The sequence below is a fragment of the Narcine bancroftii genome, chromosome 8 (assembly GCF_036971445.1).
Source record: "Narcine bancroftii isolate sNarBan1 chromosome 8, sNarBan1.hap1, whole genome shotgun sequence".
Lineage (NCBI taxonomy): Eukaryota > Metazoa > Chordata > Chondrichthyes > Torpediniformes > Narcinidae > Narcine > Narcine bancroftii.
Genome location: NC_091476.1, coordinates 35,899,625 through 35,919,360, shown reverse-complemented (window position 1 = coordinate 35,919,360; position 19,736 = coordinate 35,899,625). Strand labels below are relative to the sequence as shown.

The 19,736-nt window shown below is 40.7% G+C and overlaps 2 long non-coding RNA genes across 4 annotated transcripts in view; one reads left to right on the top strand and one right to left on the bottom strand.

Annotated features, from left to right (window-relative positions):
• The window catches only part of LOC138741715 (uncharacterized), a 76,973-nt gene extending 72,903 nt beyond the window's left edge, over positions 1 to 4,070 (bottom strand). For all 3 annotated transcript variants that reach the window (XR_011343700.1, XR_011343698.1, XR_011343699.1), the window contains exon 1: positions 3,745 to 4,070. This is a non-coding gene — a long non-coding RNA (uncharacterized lncRNA). The remainder of the gene's footprint in view (positions 1 to 3,744) is intronic.
• The window catches only part of LOC138741716 (uncharacterized), a 76,931-nt gene that overhangs the window by 27,793 nt on the left and 29,402 nt on the right, over positions 1 to 19,736 (top strand). The window lies entirely within an intron of this gene.

Sequence of the window (19,736 nt, the reverse complement as noted above, 5' to 3'; positions counted from 1 at the left end):
GTTCAAACCGAACGTTAACTGTTTCTTGCCCCTCAGATGCAACCTGATCTGATGAATATTTCTGCCATTTTTCTGTTTTTCAATTTGGGTTTCCAGCATCTGTAACGTTTTTCTTTAATGTCTCAGGTGTCCTTAAAAGTATTGTTCTTACCACCTTCCTCAAGTCTGCAATAGAGCACATTATTATTCCCCTTTCCCACTTGTTCTTACTGCCCGACTCCACTGTGGATGGTACCCCAGCAGGACTGCTCCATATTCTTGCCTCCTAGTGTCTGAGACAAATGGGGACATGAATGTCACTTTCTTCAAGCTCCTGTACACCATGCCCCATCCTCTGGGTCATGCAGCATCAAGCCAAATTAAATAGGGATTCGCACACAGTATCCTCGCACCTTTGCTCCCATCTGATGCATAGACTTCATACCATGACCACTTGGAGTCGTTACCATTCCCTCAGCAAAACTGCTTCATTAAAAGAATTTCCTTACCTTTGCTAGTGATAATTCTGCACACTCCCTCAAACACCCAATGCATCAAACAGCTTCACATGATTTTTCCAGCCCACATAATAAGTAATTCCATGATCTAAAAAGATCAGGAAAATACATATTTTTTACCACCAGCATTTTTCATCTGACCATTTTCCGGCCCTTGATTATGGCTTGAGGTTGGGATGGGGCTGCTGGCATAAGCTCTTCGGGACTGTCAGCGGGACCCATAGACGAGCTCAATGGTGGACGTGGCCAAATCCTCCTTCGGCGCTGTGTGGATGCCAAGCAGCACCCAAAGTAGCTCGTCCACCCAATTCAGGCCTCAGAGCCGCGCCTGGAGGGCCGTCTTCAAATGCTGATGGAATTTTTCCACCAGGCCATTAGACAGTGGGTGGTAGGCCATGGTGTGATGTAAATGGGTCCTGAGGAGCTCTTCTAGTGCTGCCCATAAGCTGGAGGTGAACTGTGCCTCCCTGTCCAACATGAGATTGGAAGGAAGGCTAAAACGGGCTATCCAGTTGGCAATGAGGGCCCTGACGCATGATGTCATGGAAGTGTCTGAGAGCAGGACACCTTCCGGTCATCTAGTGAACCTGTCCAACATTGTGAACAGGTACATGGCACCTCTGGAAACTGGCAGCAGTCTTACAAATTACACGTGAACATAGTCAAATCATCTGTGTGTTGGTGGGAAGGTCTGAAGAGGAGCTTTCAAGTGCCTCTGCACCTTGAATGTGTGACAGTGCAGGCAACTTCTGGTCCAGTGGCCATCCTGTTTACACAGGCCATGCTACATGAATCTGTCTGCAACCAGTTGCTGCCCAAATGGATGGGTGGACCAACCCATGTAGTGCATCAAAGATGGAATGCCTTCACATGGCGGGAACGATGGGCCTAGGTCAGCCGGTGGACACATCAGAGAAGTGTGGCTTTGAATGGCCCGAAACACACGTCTTTCAGCTGTAGCCTGAGACTGCAGTGAGGTAGGCTGGTGCCTCGTCATTCTGCCGCTGGGCCACTGCAAGAGCTGAATAGTTGATTCTGGGGTGATAGGGGTGCATAGACAGGAAGGACATATGGGACAGACTGTCAGCCATGAGGTTGCTCTTGATGGATATGTGCTTGATAGCCATTGTGTACTCTGAGATATAAGAGAGGTGATGCTACTACCTTGCCAACCATGGGTCTGACACCTTGATGAAGGCAAAAGTGAGCGGCTTGTGACTGGTGAAGACTGTGAAAACCTGTCCTTTGAGGACAGAAATGGCATACAGCGAGGTTATGGAGTAGCAACTCCCTGTTGGGGTCTGCTGAGAAAGCAAGCGGTCTCCAATATCCATCAATCAGCTGTTCTAGGACACCGCCAACAGCCGTGTTGGACATGTCGATTGTGGGCACATAAACATGCGGATGCACTAGAAGGGTGGCATTGTCCAGATCATCTTGGGCCTGGTCGAAAGCTGCTGTAGACTCTGTGTCCTAGATGAGTTCTTTGGTCTGACCAAACAGCAGCTTGAAAAGAGGACACATGATACTGGCAGGAACCAATGGTAGAAGTTAACCATCTCATTGAACTCCTGCTAATCTTTGACCATAGTTGGGTTGGCAAACTTACAAATGGCCTCAACCTTTGACAGAAGAGGAACCGCCCCATGTTGATCGAAGCAGTGCCCAAAGAAATCTATGGCTGAGAGAATGAACTGGCATTTCACTGGGTTGATGGCTAGGTCATATTTGCTCAGTTGCTGGCAGAACAGATGCAGGTGTATTAGGTGCTTCTATCATGAATGACTGCCAATGAAGATGTTGTCTAGGTAGATAAAAACAAAATCTAGGCTGCATTCCATGAGTCCATGAATCTCTGGAAAGTCTGTACTGCATTTTTGAGGCTGATTCCATGCAAAGGAAATCAAAAAGGCTGAATGGCTGCCTTGGTGATGTTGCGGTGGTGCACAGGGATTTGGTGGTACCCCCAGACCAGGTTGAATTTTAAGAGGATCCTCGCTTTGTGTAGATTGGCTGTGAAGTCCTGGATGTGGGGAACTGGGTATCAGTCAGCTGTTGTGGTGTCATTGAGCTGGCAGTAGTCCCCACAAGGTCTCCATCCCCCAAAAGACTTCATCACCATCACTATGGAGATACCCATAGGATGTCATCTCCTCTATCTTCGTAAATTCTTCTTTTGTGAGCCATAGCTTGTTGGGAGGAAGCCTGCGTGCCCAGCCATGTAGTAGTGGCCTCTTCATGGGGTTGTGGTGCTGGATGTCATGTTCCAGGGCTGCATTGGAGAACTGAGGTGTTATAATGGCCGGAAATCCAGCCAGGATTCTGGCAAACTTATTACCCAATAAGGTAACCGAGTCCAGATTGGGGGGGGGGGGGGGTGGGGGGTGAGAACTTGGCTTCCCAAAGCATGAAAGTCTGGACAGTACTGCAATTGACCAGATGGCACCCTTTTAGTCCATCAGGAGGCAGTGGGCTCGAGAGAAGTCTGCGCCCAGTAGGGGCTGAGACATGCCAGCCAAATTGAAAGTCCAGGTAAAACAGCAGGAGCCAAACTCAAGTGAAATGGCCCCCACCCCATACATGCATATGCTACTATTGTTGGTGACAGTGATGGATTCCAAATTCCCAGTGTGGCCCTCTCAGTTCAAGGGAGGAAAGACACTGACCTCTGCCCACGCCAATGAGGAAGCGCCACCCTGAGCTCCGGTCCCATAGATAAAGGAGGCTGTCTTGGTGGCCAACTGTCGTAGCCATCAGCGACAGCTGGCCCCAGCATTTCCCAGGTGGGAGCAAGGTGGAGGGCACCAGCAGGTCCAGAACCCCTTTTCTGATGGTAGAAACACCACCACTGCAAGTTTGAGTCTCCTCCTGCCGTGGCTGTCGCTAGCCTCCTCGATGGAGAGGGAAAGAGATGAGTCATTGGACTTGACGCAGCAACTAGGTCAATGGACGCTCCACCATATTGCTTGGTGTGCCACAGGATTTCTGCACGAGCTGCTAACCGGCATGGGTCGCTGAAGTCGTTGTCCGCGAAGAATTGGCAGATGTCTTCTGGCATCTGTTTGAGAAATATCTGCTTGAACATTAAGCAGGGCCTGTGGCCATCTATTAAACACCAGAATATCATTCATAAGGGAAGACGCCATGCAGTCAACCAGGCTGTCCATGTGGAGCAGCCGAGCCACTTGTTCACAGCAAGAAAGCCGAAGGTGCCGATAAGGAGCCCTAATTGTTAATTGTCTCATACCTGTCGGCGGCTGATGTAAGAAGTTGATGATTTGTCCGGCAGTTTCCTGATCGAGTGAACTGACCATGTAGTAATATCTTGTGCATTCTGCGGTGATCTGTCTAACCTAAAACTGAGCCTCAGTCTTCAAACTAGTGGCTGAGAGGTCTGAAAAGTGGGCTGCTTTAGCAAAACTGCAATGTGTGTGCTCGTGTCGTTCATCATGGGGTCACCACTGTGGTTGGTGTGCTGTGCAGTGAACTAAAGAAAAACCATACAGTAGCTATAAGTAAGCTGAACCAACCAAAGCATTTTTACTGGAATTCTCCGAGAGCTTATCAGCACCTCTACCATGATCCTTTGCCCCCCCCCCCCACCCCAAGACCATTGTGACATCAGCAAATGCAAACCTGCACCTCATGACCCAGTTTGCTTGTGGATCAGAGCAGCCTGCTACAATACCATACCAAAGAGCCATTCAAGTTTTGCATTACATCCTTATATGAAACTTCATCCATGGTTCTTGGTCTCCACCTCTATGATTGGGAACAATATTACTTTATCCTTTCATGTATTGGCATTATATTGTCTTGTGGCCTTACACTCAAGAACATCTCTACTTCTTTCATTTTTCTCACACATCATTTCTTCTTCCAACTATCCTTCCATTCTCCAGTAACAGAGTACATCACTGAGCTACCAATCATTAAGCAACATCATCACAAACCTGACACCAAATATGAAAGAGAACAAAACAGCCTTCACTGAAGTTAGTCAATAGCAGTGACTGGTACATCATTCTTCATGATGCATACGATTCTTAAAGATATAAACACAATTGATATGCAATAAAATTGAAGGCCAAAGTTTTGTGCTTAACTGTGATGAATTCAAACTAAGTCTTGTACTACGTGTCATAGCTGTATCAAGGATAAATGATATTAAGGAATAAATATTATTTTTCAATTGAGTATTCTACCATTAAAATATGATTCTCCAACCCATTTAAGCTACCAAACATCATCTTTATGTCCAATGTCAAGGTTCAAAAAAGATTCTTCTTAGTATAAACTTTCTGATTTGCACAATTGGTCAGGAAAGATTTATTTTTGCCCCACAGCTTGCTCCAGTGTATTTCGATATCAGTTTGAACCCTAGATTTAGGAGAATCTTCTCATTATAAACCAATACTTACTCAAATTGGATATAATTTGTCAGGCAGGGAGTTAGGATTGCGGTCCCTTTTAGAGCAATTTATATGCTGGTTGCTTTGTAGTAGAGCTCCTTAAATTGGCAGCTAACGTTTTGACATTTAATATGATCTGGACATTTTTGTCACAACTGAGCTAAATCTGGTGTTAAAACCTGGATCTAAGTGTCTTCCTCCACCTCAGTGAAGGTGCTGTGCTACTTAAATGCTCACCAACCATTACCATGACAACATAATGCTGAACCACTGGAGATTATAACACAAAAATAATGGTAAAATTGCTATTAAAATCTCTGAGAATGGAAATCAATGCAATATATAAACACGTATGAAGCCAAGCCAGTAATTTATTTCACTATTATCCTGAAAAGCTAATAACTTGGCCTGCTGAGAACATAGAACATGGTGCAAAACAGTAGAGTAATAGCCCATTGGCCTAGAATGTCTGTGCCTACTACAATAAGAAACCAAGCTGCATGCTGATGACCCCTACCCCTCTAATCCCTGTATTTTCATGTGCCTGTCAAAATGTCCCTTAAATTCACTATTTTACTTGCTCTCTCCCCTTCCTCTTCCCCCACAGCAGCACATTTCCATCACCTACCTCTCCCTGTTTAAAAAAATCATGCCTTGTGCATGTCCTTTCAACATTCCTCTTCTCACTTTAAGCCTCCTATTTCCTCTAGTATTCAACAATTCCCCCCTGTGGAAAGACTATTTAATTTATGTATGCCTTTCATAATTTTATCAGCTTCCATTAATCTACCTCCCATTACCAACATTCCTCCCCAACCGCTGGCCCCTGACACCATGAACAAAATCATCTAGATTACCATCTCCTTATAGCTACTACTCTATAATCCAGGAACATTCTGGTTATCTCTTGTGCAACCACTCCAAATGCTTATCATCCATGCTGAAATGAGGCATTCAGAATTCCACACAGCACTCCAAGTGTGGCTTAGACAAAGTTTTATTCAGTTGAAACATGACTTACCAACTTTTATTCTCAAACTCCTGATTGATAAAGGCATAGCACAACACTGTTACAGCGCCAGCAATCAGGACCAGGGTTCAAATCCCGCACTGTCTGTAAGGATACAGTCTTCCCGTGTCTGCATGGGCTTTCCCCAGGGCCTCTGGTTTCCTCCCACTATCCAAAATGTGCTAGGGGTTGCAGGTTAATTGGCTTTAATTGGCAGCACAGACTTGTGTTCCAAAATGACCTGTTACTGTGCTGCATGTTTAAATTTAATTTAAAATGTATGTATGCTGTGTGCTTTCCCATACCCCCCCCCCCCCCCCCACCATATCTATTTGTGTTGCTACTTTCAGGGAGCTATGAATTTGCACACAAAAGTTCCTCTTGTTTATCAATTTCCTGAGCCTTTTACTGTATACTTTCCCCTGACATTTGACCACTCAAAGTGTAATACCTTACACCATCTGCCATTCCTTTGACCATATCTCTGGATGATCTGTACCCTGCTGCATCCTTTGACATCTGTCTTCACTGTCCACAACTCCACCATTTTTGGTGTCATCTACAAGGGTGTAAGCTCATCAACATTTTGGTATAAATTATTTACATGTAATACAAAAAGAGGTCCAGGCGCTTATCCCTGCAGAATATCACTGGTGACAAACCTTCAGTCAGTAAAACACCACTGCTCTCTGACTTCAATAGCTAATCACATGGATTCCATGTGTCTTCATCTTCTGGATGAGTATATCCAACATTTTCTAGTTTTATTTCAATCAGGCTGTTCATTAGTGTAACAGACAATCCAATAGCTCCTAAATGCTATTGTGGAATTAGAATATATGTTCATTTATCCAGACCTCTCAGTTTTGGTCCAATGATTCAAGATTCAAGTAATAAAACAGTGTCATATTGCATGATTTTTTTTTTGCCTGCTGCGACAGATTTGCCACAGGCAGGAATTGCCTAAGCACATCTTACAGTCAGAGAAGGAGAGAAGCAAAAGAGAATTCCCCCAGAGTCATTGAGTGTCCATAGATTTCCCTTCAGTGCTTCCACAGCCCCTGCAGCCACACAGAGTCCAATCCAAACCATTGGTGACCTGAGCTCCAGATCAGAACCTCTGACACAGTCAGGAACCTTTCAGCACACTCGTCACCTCCTCACATCCAATTTCTGATACGTTGTACCCCTCCAGCAAGTTCAATCCGGTCTCCAGCAGTCCACAGCCTGGCGTGAATCTCCTGACAGCAGCCTCCAGCATCCCACAGCTTCCTCTCCTCCAGTTGCCAGCAGCCCGCCACATGCACTAGTCCCTCAGCTGCAGAGCCCCCTTCATTGGTCCACCACCATGGTCACAGTCCCCACGGATCATCTCCTCCACTTCTCCCTCTCAGATGGGAGGTTATCCTCTAGTGCCCTGCTCCAGCCCTCTGCTTCCCCAGAGTCTTCAGCCCCTCATGGCTGCTGTCAGGTAATAGGCACTGCCATCTCATGCAGGCCCAATGTCATTGGATTTTGAATAAAAACCCTATCAGCTCCCTCCCCGTGCTTTGCTTATTATGTTTTAATAGCCTCAGTAATGCTGTTCCATTTAGTGCTGCATCAGGTACATTTTATAACCAGAGATAGCAAGCTCAGAATTTTGTTTGGGCACTGATGAGGGAAAATCACACAGGGGCCAATTTCTCTATTTTGCCTTGAGTCTAATTTTAATCAGAGAATTGGATCGGAAGTCAATCCACAGGACCTTAAGAGTGGCAGAGATGATCACTGGAGTCTCTTTCCCACTCCTCCCCATCGACATAATCTACCGTGATTGTTGTCTGAAGAGGGTGTGCAAAATCATTGAGGACCCTTCGACCCTGCACACGGCATCTTACAGCTGCACCCGTCGGGTAAGAGATACAGGAATATCAGAGCAAAGGAACAGCTTCTTCCCATAGGCTGTGAGAATGCTGAACAACCAAAGGAACTGCTCACAATGACCACCCAAGACTCTCATATTCATGAAACAATATTTAGTTATTTATTGTTTATATGAATACTTATCCTGCATATGTATTGCTTGCCTCTATGTGTGTTATGTCTGGTTGTGTGTCTGAATGCGGTTTCGTCAGGTTGTACTTGTGCAATCAGACAACAATAAACTCAACTTGAAAACTCAAATGGCATGCAACTTTAGGAGCAGGAAATAGAAAATAAAGTACCATAAGTAAGCTGCAAATACTCATAGGTTAGTCATTATCTGTTGAGAACGTGTTAATGTTTCAGATGGACAAGAACAGGGAAAGGCATGGTTTTAAGTTATCTTTAATTTTTTTAAATTTAAATTTATTTTCAGCATGGTAGAAGCTGATTCTGGCCATTAATACCCATGCTACCCAATTTCATCCAGATTAACCTACAGCCCCATATGTTTTGGATGGCGGGAAGAAACCGGAGCACCTGGGGAAAATTCACGCAGGCACCGGGAGAATGTACAAACTCCTTACAGACAGCGGTGGATTCAAACCTGGGTCACGGGTCCTGAAATAGCATTGTGCTAACCACTACACAAACCTTGCCACCCCTTTTGCAGTAAAGACACTGGGAAGGAGAGAATGGTGCCTAAGAGAAAATGATTCTGAAGATGATTGATAAATGGAAGTGAAGGCAAGTGATTTGTCAGAAAGATGTAAATAGAAATTGATGGATGGAGACAGCAGAGAGAGAACAGTAAAAATTGTTGGAACTCAGAAATACAAAATACTACACTTGCAGGAAAATGGAAACAAAAGGGAATGCTCAAAAATGTAGCAGGTCAACGTCAATGAAATTCATACTGAGTATCATTTCTCATGATATACTGTGGAGAGGAATCAGCAGTCTCCATTTATAAACAACTGAAATCTCTTCCTAAAGCACATTTACAGAGAGACAAACAAGCTTTTTACAGAAATTAGGATTACAGGGGGGGTGGCAAGATGGCGTAGAGGGCAGATGTGCGATCCCACCCCTCCTCAGCCAGATTTTTAAGCACCCGTCTTTAAAGTTTGTCTAAGTGATTAAAAGTTGTATCTTTATTTTTGGAAACATTAGTGGTTCATAATGGCGACTAATGTTAAAAAAACGAAAGCTCAATTACATAAGAAATTACCTTTTAAAAGTGCTGAAGAATTGAGGCCTACCTGTCCAGCTGAAGCCACGGAATTGACGTTTGGAACCTCCAAGGCACAGAGAACTCCTGCCAGGCTGAGTATTACACCGGTGCCGACCTTGTCTCCACAAGACGGCGCCGACATGTTGACGAGCTCGGCCAGAGTTAATTCACGTGTTCGCGATGTCAGACATGCGGGTGACCCGGCTGAGAGAAGAGCCCTTGAGCCCAGGCTGCCGTCGGGTGAGCCAGGAACATACAGAATGGCGTCAGAAGCTGCCTCTGCGCAGTCCCTGGCCTTGTTGGGCAGGCACGGTGCTTCAAGGGTCTGTGAGTTACTGGACCGCGTGTGGGCTATTGGGGGGGGGGCAGAGCTGCGGTGCCCCGACATGGTCGGGATGCCGCCGTCAGGTGCACAGACCCACAGCCGCACCGGGAAGGGCCCCGACAATGTTGGAAGATGAGGAAGACTTACCTTTAATGAGCAGTTCACGGGAACAATTGGAGGTGGAATCTAGAGAAGATAGGCCTCAAAATATGGAACTGGAACCTGGAATGGAGTCTGTTTGCACAGTCTTGGTAGAGATTGCCTATCATATGGACAATATATCTAAACAAATGACTCAAGGATTTTTGGATGTGACAACTAAAATATCTAATATGTCTGAAGATATATCTAATATGTCTGAAGATATATCTACAGTTAAGAGGGATGTCAGTAAATGTATTAAATCAATGGATACAGTGCAAGAATCTTTTTTTTAAATTGAAACAGCTTTTTCTGAATGTAAAGTTCAAGTTGAACGTAACAAGGAAAAAGTAGAGAAAGTGGAAGATTTGTTTGTGGATTGGGGAATCCAGAAGAAAGACTTACTGAAAAAAATTGATTAATTGGAAAATCAAAGTCGGGGAAACAATTTGAAAATTGTGGGTCTTCCAGAAGACATTGAAGGGTCTGATCCAATAAAAAATTTCAAGAATTGGATTCCCGAGGTGTTGGGCAAAGAGTTTTTTTCGGAAGGTTTAGCATTGGAGAGGGCACATAGAGAGTTACGAAAAAAACCATTACCGGGACAACCACCACAAGCGGTCTTAGTTTGGTGCCTGAACTATCAAGACAGAGAAATGATATTACGGTTGACGGTACAGAAGGGACGAAAAAGTCAATCTCCTGTGATGACTCAAAATAACAGAGTTTTTTTTTAAACAGATTTGAATCAAGAAATTATTAGGCAATGACCCAGAGGTAGTAACGCCCTAAATCCCACTTGTGACAGTTGACTATCAAAGATTTCAGTGCTATCCCCCCCACAGCCAGAAATATATCATTCACATCAATACAATCCATTACTGTAAATACATTCAACCCAATGACTCCATTCCCAATGATTGTTCCGGATCTTCAATGTCAATAAGACTTTGAGCCAAAACTTTTTCCTTTCCATTTTTCCCATTTCCATTTGCCCTCTTTTTAGGTGCGAAACTCTTCATTTCCTAGTAAATGCATCACGATCATTCTCAAAAAACTGAGATTGAAAGTTACCATAAAAGACTTTTAACACAGCAGGATATCGAAAAGTAGATTTATAACCCTTCCGCCAGAGTACTTCTTTATTATTTTTTTCATCTTATAGATGGAGATTTAACACAAGGTTGTTGAAAAACCAGAGTTCGTTATCTTTGTTAAAGAACAGATTACATTTTTTTTGTCTGAAAATGTTAATTTGTGTTATGGGATGCATTAAAAGCTTATTTAAGAGGACAGATTATTACCTATACCACTAAAGTTAAGAAGCAGTATATGGCAGAAAGTTTAGAATTAGAAAAGCAAATTGATGAATTCGAGAAGGAATTTCAGAAGGAAGCGACAGAAGATTTTTTTAAAAAGTGGCTTTGACTAAATTAAAATTGCATTATAATACATTGCGGACTTATCAGTTTGAAATTTAATTAATTGATCTAAGCAGCATTATTATGAGTTGGGTGAGAGGGCACATAAGGTACTTGCATGGCAGTTAAAGAAGGAACAGGTTTCATGCATTATTAATGCTGTAAAAAAATAATTCAACAGTTACCTATAAACCTCAGGAAATTAATGACCAGTTTTATTAATTTTATAAAAAAAAATTATATACCTCTGAGGGGAAACAGGATAGTGGTTCTATTGATTCTTATTTATATAAGTTAACATTATCAGTATTAGAAGAGGAGGATGTTATGGATTTGGAAGCTCCGTTTACAGAATTAGAGATTAAGACGGCTATGTTGGAAATGCCCAATGGGAAGTCACCAGGTGACGACAGGTTTTCGGTGGAATTTTATAAAACTTTTTATAAAGATTTATCTTCGGTGTTTGAGGAGGTATTACAACAAGTGACTGAACAGCATGAGTTACCAGAATCTTGCTCTCGTGCTTTAATTACGTAATTCTGATAAAAGATAGAGACCCGCTGAAAGTGTCTTCGTATAGACCTATTTCTTTAGAATGTTGATTATAAAATTATAGCAAAAGTGTTAGCAAATCGACTTGCTAAGTATTTACCTAAATTGATACATGTTGATCAAACAGGTTTTATTTAAAAATAGAAATGCTTCAGATAATATTCTTCAATTGGTTAGTTTGGTCAATGCATATCGACAGCAGCCCAACCATGGTTGCGCTTGATGCGGAAAAAGCCTTTGATAGGGTCGAATGGGATTTTTTTATTTAAAGTATTGGATAAGTTTAAATTTTGCCCTTTTTTTATTGGTTGGGTTAAAGTTTTATATATGAACCCGACTGTTAAGGTGGTGACAAATGGTCAAGTTTCATCATCGTTTAAATTGAGGTGTTCAACTCGACAAGGTTGTCCATTGTCACCAGCTCTGTTTCCATTGGCTATTGAACTGTTAGCTCAAACAATAAGGTAGAATGAACAGATAAAAGGGATGAGAGTTATGGATGAAGAGTATAAGATTAATTTATTTGCAGATAATGTTTTGATACATTTAACAAACCCAGAACAATCATTGCCACATTTGCAGGAAAGTTTATTACAATATGGAACATTATCTGGATATAAAGTTAATTGGGACAAGAGTGAAATTTTGCCAGTCAGAGAAGGAGATTATTCATAGAATAAAAAATATAAAACTGAAATGGCCTAATAAAATTAAATATTTAGGAATAATTGTAAATACTGAGTATCAATCTTTATACAAGTTAAATTATGTTCCATTATTAAAAAAAGATTAAAGCAGATTTAATTAAGTGGAAAGATCTTCCGTTAACTTTAATTGGTTGAGTTAACTGTATTAAGATGAATATTTTTCCTCGTATTCAATATTTATTTCAATTAATACCATGTTCTCTTTCAAAGAGTTTCTTTCAAAATTTAAATAAAGTTACAAGAGAATTTTTATGGAAAGGTAAATTATCATGGGTAGCATTATATAACCTTACTTGGAAGTATGGTTTGATGGGCTTTAATTACCTCATTTTCAAAATTATTATGAAGCAGCCCAGTTGAAATGTATTAGTGGATTGATTTATTTGGACCAACCCCTGAGTTGGGCTAAACTTGAGTTAGCTTGTATTTCTGAAGTCGAGGTGTATCAATTTATATTTTAATGGAATGTAAATTTGTTGAGGGAATATAATATGCCGATATTAAAACATCTATTAAAATTATGGATTAAAAATATGATTTTAGGATCAAAAGTTAAATTGTAAATTTTAACTCCATTATATAATAATTAGCTTATTTATTTTTCAATGTTTAATAGTCATTTAAAGAGTTGGGATTCTAAAGGTATAAAAAACATTTCAGGGTTGTTTTGCCGATGGACAGTTTCTTTCTTTCAATCAATTGAAAGAGCATTTTTGATATTGCTGAAAATTATTTATTTGTTTATTATCAACTTTGATATTTGGTGAAAAATATGTATGGTAGAGAGATGATTTTACCTGTATTGATGGAATTCAAGTCTTTGATTTCTTCTATACCAAAAAGGGGTTATATTTCTGTTATGTACCAAGCATTACAAGACAATATGGATAAGTCAGAATGAGAGAAGTCTAAGCTTAAATGGTAAAATGATTTAGCTTTTGTTTTTCCTGAAGACTACTGGGCAGATACGTGTCATGATAGTGTTACTAAATTGACGAATGTGTGATATGGAATGGTTAATTATAATTTTTTACATCAGTTGTATTTAACCCCAGAGAAACTGAAAAAATATGGTTTTAGTAATTCGGATTCTTGTTTTAGATGTGGTGTATGTACTGTCACTTTTTTTTTTAACATGCTGTTTGGTCTTGAGAGAATGTACAACCAGTCTGGGGTGAAATTAAGTTAAATTTGGAAAAATTATATAATTTAAAGTTACCATTAGATCCATCTATTTTTTTTTAATGGGTTATATGATTCCTTTAAGGAGATTAGATTTAGATAAATTTCAAATTGCATTTATATATTTAGCATTGTCTGTAGCTTGAAAATGTGTAGCAAGTACATGGAAAGATAATATAGTGATTAATATAAGCGATGGCATAATGAATCAAAAGCTTGTATTGTTATGGAAAAAATTATATATAATCTGCATGACAATTATTCTTTTTTGTTAATAAGTGGTTACCATATTTGGAATATATGCATTTAGATATATTTTGATTTATTATATACTTTTAGTTCCTGTTTATGTATTTTTAGCTCTCCTTAAGAGAACTGGCTGATGGGGTGGGGGTGGGGTGGGGATTTGTTTTTTTTTCTCTTTTTTTTTTCCCTTTTTTTGTTTTTATTTGTTTTTTTTTCTCCTTTTTTTCCTTTTTTATATTTAAATTCATATAAATACAAGTATTTTGTATTACTATTAATGATTCTTCAAGTAAATATAGTTTAATAAAAAGAAATTAGGATTACATTTTAAATTTTTAGACATACATCACATTAACAAGCCCTTTCAGCCCATGAGCCCAATTGACCTACAACCCCGGTACATTTTGAAGGGTGGAGGATACCGGAGCTCCTGGGGAAAACCTACACAGATATGGGGAGAACGTATCAACTCCTTATAAACAGCACGGGATTCAAACTCCAGCCGCTGGTGCTATAACAGCATTGCGCTAACCACTACACTAACCATACCATCCTAATGGAATCATGGAATAAAACCATTGCAAACTACATTATAACCTTAATTTTGTTTAATTGTAAGAAAAATGCATCATTATCCACCATTAGCATCCTTGACAATAGTTAAGGCTATATAATAGGTCTTGCTGTATTTCTACATGAAATTTCTTTCTAAATCCAGCCTACTTTGGCTTTCATTCACCTTTCCTTATTTTTTTGGTCTGCATGCTACAGGGTTATTGATGCTTTATCGTGAAAAGGGGGATGAAGATCAATAGGGTATGGGCACATTGTTAGATATTTATCTTCATAACAATCATCTTCTTCTGCCTCATTTGGGTCACAATACCTTTGCACTTCCTTTTGGCCCCCATTGTTGATTGAGGTTGATAATAGTCATTGTAATATAATTAATAATTGCTTGGCAATACATTTTGATGAAGCTAATAGCACAGCAAAGAATAGGACAAATAATTACTATAATCGATATCCCCTAGTGTGCACCAAGTCCCCAGGCCACATCCTTCCAAAGTGTGCACTTATAGCTTGTTAACTTGTTCCCTCAATGTAGTTCACCATATTGGTCATATTTTCAGAATTATTGGGAATACAAGTACAATATTCCTGGCCAATCAAAGCACAAGTGCTTCCCTTCTCTCCTTGCAAATAATCTAGGACCATCCTATTCTGGAGGGTAACCTTGCATACTGTTACCATTTCATCATTTAATTCCTGTATCCGTTTCACTGCCTCCCTGCTCTAAATGGAGACCATATTTTAAATCTCGTGCAATAATCTGATTATCCTAAAAAGAGACTAAGGGACAAAGATTGTTCAACAGCTTCTGTGCTTCTCATTTCAAGATGAAAAAGGGATGATTCTGTTGGTCTTTTCACACAGCCAAGTACGTGAGAGTTAACCCTCTAAGTTGGAGGGTCAAATCGCGGGAAATACACAGTATGAAAAGAAATATCCAGGCAGGGTTAATTAATTTCAACCGGCCTTTTAACTCTGCCCTGAGCAGAGTTGAGAGGCTGGCCAAGTTAATTAACCAATCGCCTTCTGACGGTGTGAAACAACAACCAATCCTACTAGGAACAATTAATGACATTAGTACCTGCATCATTCTGGTAGGTAAATTTCACAGCACGGACGGCCGCGCTCTGACAGCCCCCACTCCACTGTCTGAACTCCGCACTGAGAGCCCTCCACTCTGTTGCCTGAGCCCCACTCTGAAAGCCCCCCCTGACTCCACTGTCTGAGCCCAGTTCTGACAGCCCCCCAACATTGCTTTGACAGCCCCAGGCCCTGCTGCCTGAGCCATGGGTGACGCTGGTATGGGGGCTACTGTGGCACATACCTAAAAAAGATAATTGCTTTCCTCATTATAACCAGTGTAGTTACACTTTGTAGTTAATCTGGGTGCTGTGCCTTCCAGTGAGTGAGGGGTGCTGGGTACTGTTTGTTTCGTCCTCGTGCTTCTCTGGAAGAACCATGATTAGTAGCGAGTATCGAGAATAGTGACTATCAGTTGTTTAGCTGCACCTGATGTGAATGTAGTGTGTGTAGTTTCTTTGTGACTGGTTCCTGATATGAGATTTCCGCCCCCCACCACCGTGTGTGTAAACAAAGATCCTTGTTTACGACTGAACTTTGTTCAGACCTGTCACATCTTGGAAACTCCAAGCTTCTTTTTCTCATCATAGGGAAGCAATTTCATTTCAGATTCATTGCCAGAGTACATACATGACATCACATACAACCCTGAGATTCTTTCTCCTACAGGCAAAGCAGAATTACTACTTATTGGTAGTGCAAAAACAAACCTTGGAATCAGACATTTTGCCATCTGCAGTTTGGTGCCAGATATCTTGACGACAGACATTTCAGTTAAAAAATACAAGACTTTTGTAGCCCTGAGACATTTTGATGCTGACTAAAACAATGAATCTAAAATTATTAATTTCACTAACTAATTAATTAATTTTATTTGAAATTGTTAATTATAAAAGCATTATTTTATTACCTAATTTTATTGAAAGTTGTTTATTGAAAAAAAATCAATTAAAATGGTTTCTTGACAAAAATTAATCGATAAATCAAAATTATGGGCAAGGCCTTATAAGTGATTCTTTCTTTCCATATGAAGAACCTATCTTCAGGATTCTTTCTTCCATGCATAAATATTTATTCATCTTACATTGTGGAGAATGGCCAGCTACAAGTTATTCTTAATAAGTACTTTCCGTATTCCATCGATAAACTTCCAAATTGTTCCATTCCTAGCTCTGCATAAATTCCTCTGTGAACTGCCTGGATGTGGTTGTTGGTTTTATCCTCTCTACTTAAGGTTCTCTCAAGGATTTCATATACATATAGGAAACTGGCTGGGCATCCTCCTTGCCTATTACTATGTGGCCGTCCAATATAATTATCTTCGAACCAATGCAAGAGTTCCTAGAGTTGATCTGGCAAAAAGTCTTCAAGTACATCAATGTAGGTTTCAATTACATTCACTGGCACAAAACTAAGAGAGGATCATTTTAGCTTTGAGGGCAAAGTCTGCATCATTATTACAGTGTGGACTTGCTCCTATGCACTTTAGATTTAAGTCATAAGCATCTAAAGTTTTTGAGTATGGTGCTTCATGTTGGTTTTAACATGCACTACTTCACAAATCACTTCATTTTTCATGTGGATTCATGTCTAAAAGTTTGCCAATGACACCACATTAACAAATGGCAATGAGGAAGTGTGCAGGAGGGAGATAGATCCGTTTGTTGAATGCTTTAACAACAACCTTGCACTCAACCCTAGCAAAATCAAAGAGATGATGTGGACTTCAGTAGGAAGTCATGGAACATGACCTAGTCCTCATCAAGGGCTCAGTTATGGAGAGGGTCAAGATCTTCAAATTCCTGTGTATCAACATCTCTGAGGAACTGTCCTGGAACCTCCGTGATGAAATCACAAAGGTGGCTCGCCAACGGCTATACTTTGAGGAGACTGAGGAGATTCGCATGTCACTGAAAACTCTCGAAAACATCTACATCTGCATTTGTCAAAAGTACATCTCTCAACTGAAAGAGTGCAGGACTTCACTTATCATTCTATAAGCACTTAAATTATGATCATGTGATAAATCACATGAATCTAAGTGATTATTTGTATAAGTGAATAAATTGTAGTGAAATCCACCTAACTGTTAACATCAACATGTCCAGCGTTTGGCAAAATGGCTGGCACCAAATTGTAGATGTCAAATTGTGGAGGCCAAAATGTCTGGGACAAAAATGTGGTTGCCAAAATGACTTAGACCCTCAAAAATTGTACGCAATGAACACGTAATCAAATAAAGAACTGTCAATTAATATAAAAAAAAACTGATGTTCAATATGGAGATAACTTTTTTTTTAATCAATAAAATGCACAAGAGTCCTTAAACAAGTCTCTGAGTTTGTGGTTGAGGAGTATGATGGTGGAGGGGTAGCAGCTGTTCCTGAATATGGTGGTGTAAGTCTTGTTGCACCTGTACCTCTTTCCTGATGGCAGCAGCAAGAACAAAGCATGTGCTGTGTGGTGTAGATCCTTGATGATTGTTGCTGCTCTCTGACAGCAGTGTTCTCTGTAGATGTTCTTGGTGGGGAGGGTTTTGTCTGATGTTTTGAGCTATGGTGAACTTTTGCAGGGCTTTCCGCTCAGGGATAATGGTGTCCGCATACCAGACCATTTATTCAGAGAGATAAGCTTTTTATTACATCTAGACCTCTGTTATAATTTTTGTATATTAAAAAGTTATTTTTGCTTAATTGCAAGAAAAAAAAGCATCATTTACCACTGTTACTGTTCTTGACTACAGTTAAGGCTACAACTTCAAGATTCCTTTATTATTATGTAACAATGCAAAACATGTAAAATTACACAAAATTGTTTTCTCCTTACAAAGTGTTGCCCAGCTCCATAGTACGAGGGAAAGGGAAGCAAAAGAGAATCCCTTCATTGTCATCGAGTGTCCATGGATTTGCCTCCAGTGGTCCCGCAGCCTCTACTGTCAATGTTCGATCCATTGAAAAACTGAGCTCCATATCCAAACCTCTAATATGATCAGGAAGCCTTCGGTACTCAATGACCTTCTTGACTTCAGCACCCTCTCAAATCCTGGCTCCACTTCCTGGTTCCCATGAGCCAGTTGCAGATAGCCTGCAGCCCATGCAGATCCTCCAGCTGCAAGTCAATCATAGCCTGTGTGGATCCCTCAGCTATGGAGCCCTTGCTGGTCCGCCACCACAGTCAATGTCCTGTAGGGTCATCTTGCCCGCTTCTCCTTCTGAAGGGAGGGGTGTTCTCCCCATTTCTGGTGCCCTGCACTGGTCCGCTGGTCCCCCAGAGTCTGAAACCCCCTCATGACTGCTGCCAACCACAGGCGCCACCATCTTGAGCATAGACCCATAGTTGCAGGATTTCAGTTTTTAAAAAAATCACCATCAGCTCCTCTAACAGGCTGTTTTGTTGAACCTTAAGGCTATTATGGAGCCGCAGGCATTAGAACCGGGCAGATTGAACCCTCCGGAGCAAACTGCAGTGTGTCCACGCACCATGCTCCTGGGTCCAGACCTGCACCACTATTTAATTTTTGTCCAGTCCTTCACTACTTCCATTCCACATCCCCCTCTCCAGCATTCAGTCATATTTGTTCTTTACTCTATCCCAAATAATCCCTTTATTCTGTGGAACCCTCCCCTTCCCTGCTGCTTGATGCATGTTCCATTTCCAACTTTCCCAATTTTAAGTTCATCAATCTGAAGTGTTCATTTTATTTCTCTCTCCATAAATGCTCCCCGACCTGCTACATCCAGCATTTTCTGTGGTTGTGTACCAAAACATTACTTGGTAAATTTTATTTCCTCGAGGATCATTCCAAAGTTCCACACAGTGATATGAGGAATTCAGAAAATGAATGGCCATTCTACTTCTGGTCCACTTTATTCATTACAATGTATTCTTATTGCTTTCTTCGGAAGATGTGGCATTAAAGCAGGAATGCATCTGTCTAACTTGCACTGTTTATTGCTAATGTCACCATTACAGTGAATACGGAAACAGATCTGAACAAAAAGTTCAAAAGGAATTGCATCAAGAAGATGTGAAGGAATAGACAAACCTTCAGAGGTCATTTGTTATTATCTCCAGGAACTTCTACATCATAACAAAGGCATCGATCTATCATTAATATGGCAGAAGTATTTTTTTTAATCTGTCATCGTTTCACCTTCACTGTAATTGTTTTTAGAATTTCTCCCTCTCAGCCATGAATCAGAAATTGCCATTGTGCCCAAAGTAGTGTGATCTTTCAGTCATTGACATCCTTCCACTCATCCCTGGAGATTATTGCTGATGGCTTCCAGCTCTTCAACTCACTTTATCAGAAAACAAAACATTTGTCCTAACCAGCCATTCTAAGATTCTCGGCTAGATTGGCTGTCACATTGTCATCTTTAGCAAAATCTTCGATTGGTTTTTAAATCCCAAATTCAACGTTGAGTCCTGAATACCAGAGAATAATTTTCA